The following is a 4,180-nucleotide window of genomic DNA, read 5'->3' on the forward strand; positions in this document are numbered from 1 at the left end:
ATAAACGGTTGCGTTTCATTTTTAGAATAAAATTTTTCTAAATTATAATAGAAAAACGTTTAGAAATATCTGTAAAAGCTAAAATTGTGTTTCAGCAAATGCTAAACGTCCGTTTAAAGGATGCCAGTTGTATTATTTTATTATTACATGACAAAAGATTTTCTATTTTATCAGTTTAATATTAACAAAACTTTTCAACAAATATTTCAAAGGAAATGCAGGTTATGTAATTTGTAGAATGGTCAGTTGGTATGTTTATACATTTGTGAAACTGTTACAAAAATTATTAAAATTATTATTAAAAACAAAAATAAACTAAATCTATTTATTTACTTTGTAATAAATTATTTATGACAATATAGTGTAAATATTAGATATGTGGTGTGTGTAAACATATAATACATAAATGGGTTTCTCTGCTATATTTTTTACTAAATTTAATTTGTAAAATTGTATATATTTATAGGGTCACACAATACAGATTAAGCCAAGAATATAAATAAGCAAATATTACATTGCAATAGTATGGTACATCCATCCATCCATCCATTTTCTTTACACCCTTCTTCCCTAAATGGGGTCGGGAGGGTTGCTGGTGCCTATCTCCAGCTGCGTCCCGGGCGAGAGGCGGGGTACACCCTGGACAGGTCGCCAGTCTGTCGCAGTAGTATGGTACAATAATACAAAAATACACACATAAACTACAAAAGTTCTATTAAAAGGAATTTAACTTTGATATATTCAGATTTGTGTTTCAGATGATACAATCAAATGTATTGTCTGGCACAGAAGAGGCACCAAAAATAAAGTTAGCTAAAATTAGTCTTATGCAGCTGTACCCTAGTTAAAATAACAAAATGCAGATTTTGTGCGAATATAAAAACATTTAAAATAAAAGGCACAATTATTTTTGGATTCTTACATTTACGCATCTGCTCCAATTTAAAATGTAAACATAGACTTGTCGTTGAAAATCCTTCAAATGTTATATTTTTCGAGCGGAGTAAGAACTCTTACATATTTCCTCTTTGTCGTCATTCGAAGCTGACCAATCACAACAAGCTTCCGGGAACGCCTCCGTGAAAGCAGTGACGTCGCCCAATAGGAATCGCGCTCCCATGTTGGCTCAGAGGAGCGAGTCGTGCTTCTGACTTTTGACCTGATTTTATTCCATCTGACCACTGCTCAGCTGAATTGAACCGCTATAAAACACATCCTAACACTTCCGGGTTCACTCCAGTAACAGACAATACATAATTCTGATTTCAGTAAACATTAAGCCAGTTTATTTTTTAGGTGATTTACAAAAAAACGGGGAAAAATACATTCAAAGGCATGAAATACGTTAAAACTTTTGCAGTAAAAGCAAGCAAGAGAAGAGGCACCAAAAATAAGCTTGTCTGTAAGAGGAAGTTGATGTAAATAATACTTTTAGTAAAGGTTTAAACAGTAGTCTTAACGTCAGGTTTTCAGGAATCTGGTTCCTGAGCCGGGCGGCAAACGAACTAATAAATCCTGACTACTCATGTTAAGTTCTGGTTCTGAAAATGTTGACTAAAGATAAATAATACATTAAAAATCTGTTGCTTTCAAAAACCCGACTGTTAACCACCAGCACACACAAAGAGCAGAAAAAGAAAAATTTCTAGCTTTTAGTACAAAAAGATTAAATTAACTGTTAAGTGTGTCAAAATCAAAACAACAGACGAATCGATAACATCAAGATAATAAATCAACTGATCAGAGGTTTGAATTTTCCCTCAATCAGTTTATAAACAAACTGTGTCTTCAGTTAGAGGCCTTTTCATAATAACTGTTAATAACTGTAATTCCTGCTTACAGCCATCATCATTTACAACAACACTAAAGAAATTTAAATGTTGTACAGCATCATTTAATTTCTCTTTTGGATTAATAAGGTATTGAAATACTAGTGAAAATAATTTTTAATATTCATTTTAATCTGGTAATTTTCCTTATTCTCAGATTAAAACTACAACTTCTGTAAGCATAAAAATTTCTATTATGTAATTATCTTTAAGTAGAACTGTCAATCATTTTTTTCTGGATGATAAATTGTTCAAGAAGATATTGGGATAAACAACAATGAGATCATTTTTAAGTAATATAATGGCATAATAATGCACTTGTATTATTTAATACTAAAACTGGAAGACATTTTTTTAAATATCCAAAAAATAAACAAACAGAACAAAAATAAAATGAATATTAAATGCTCCATAAACGAAATTGTTCTTCCAAAAAATTGCTAATTAAAACCAAAGCACCAGAGTGAAGAGTTTTTGGTAGAGAGAGAAAAGAGAAAATTATGCACACGGAAAAGATTAAATTGGTTTTAATTTATTATGCTTTTTTTTTTCTTTTGTTTCATGCGATAGGCCTGTTTCTAAATAAAATAAATCTAAATCAGTCATGTTAGTGAAAATTTCAATCTCGGAATAATTTCTAATTACAACTTCAATAAAAACTAGAGCAGAGATAATATTTGTTGTTTATAAATAAAATCAAATGGGTTATTTTCTACACCAACCTAAGCCTGAAGTTGACAGCGAGGGAAAATGTAAACAAGGTAATGTAAATATACTGAAACACAGATTTATTAGTAATAAAACAGCAGAATATGGATTGGTTACCATAACAACACAGGATGTGTAGGCTCCAGCTGTCTCTTCGTATGATGGTGGGTTTGAGTCGCCCTGAGAAAGACAGTAGGCTGTATAGTTATCTCCCAGATCTGGTGTGATCCTAAAACTATACAAACTACTACCTCATCTCAGAACTCCCAGTCCAATGGACCCGTCCCGTTCGGGTCAAATCCCGCGGTTAGAGGCACAAAAACACAAAAACATGCTGTACTGATTAATAAGTCATTAACTGTGAACCAGGTGATGCTAGCTCGCTAACCTGGACTGTTCCTGAATACGGGGAATTATGTAAATACATCCGGTTCGGTTTCAGAACCAGAAGTCCTCCTCGGCCTTTTTGTGACACCGTTCGAATAGGCAGGTGTTGTTTCTGGTTGTTTTTCCGCCGAACCAGGTCCGGTTGGTGGCAGCCAGTTAGCTTAACGTTAGCTCGAATTGGCGGTTCTCAGCTTCCCCAACACCGATCACTGTCACCTCCGTCCTCCCACACAAACACTTCCTACTCCCACAGCGCTCCACCGTGTGTGCGAGGGTGTCCGTGGGCGTAAAATCCACTCTTCGTCCCTCCAAACTCCTCGCTACTTGGTTCCGAAAGATCCAGCAGCGGTGTTAGCTCAGGTCTCTGTGGTCAGCCCAGGTGATTTAAGAGCGCCTGCCAGGCTAAAGTCTCTTGCTGCACCTCAACGGCGTCTAGTGGATGATCTCCACAGGAAATACGTCACACGGGCTATCCACGTGACACACGTGACACTAACGAACTTACATTTTTTTGTAGTTTTTTTACTTGTTTCGGCAGTTATTTGTTGAAAACTCAAAAATACACATAACATTTGAGTTCTATGTAACTATTCACTGCACAAAGCAACATGACAGGAAAGACTAAAAATATAGATGGGATTACAATACAAATAACTCAATTCAAAAATACTTTAAAATTGAGATTTTTAAGAGACCAATAAATATCCCATTCTCTCACTATTATGGTATTTAGCGAACAGAAATAATTTCAGTAATTCTAACTGACCTAAAATAAGAAATGATTAGTTACACAGTGAGAACAAATTTCTATTTTGAGTATGTAAACTTTTGATTAATCTATAGGTCCAAAGTAAGAAGAAAAAAAACGGGGTCAAAATTGGAACTTCAAGCCAAAATGGCCAACTTTCTGTGATAGTTGCCCTATGACATTAATTATAAATCCTGAGCGTCTTGCTGAGCTCTACAAGTGTACCAAATTTCATGTCTCTACGATGAAGTAAAGGAATAGCAGAGGGTATTTTGAAAATTGCTAGGTGGCGCCGTTGAGCTGTTTTTTTTTGTTGTTTGTTTTGAGATTTTTCCTTAAAATACGAATTTTTTTAACAGGCTTGACACGTCCGCCAAGTTTGGTGAGTTTTTGAATATGATAAAGCCCCCAGAATAATAAAAATAAGAATAAACAGCATAAAAACAATAGGCCTTCGCAGTGCTTTGCTGTTTGGGCCTAAAATAAAAGACACTGGACACAAACTGTC

Source organism: Gambusia affinis, linkage group LG01, assembly GCF_019740435.1.
Source record: "Gambusia affinis linkage group LG01, SWU_Gaff_1.0, whole genome shotgun sequence".
NCBI classification, from domain to species: domain Eukaryota; kingdom Metazoa; phylum Chordata; class Actinopteri; order Cyprinodontiformes; family Poeciliidae; genus Gambusia; species Gambusia affinis.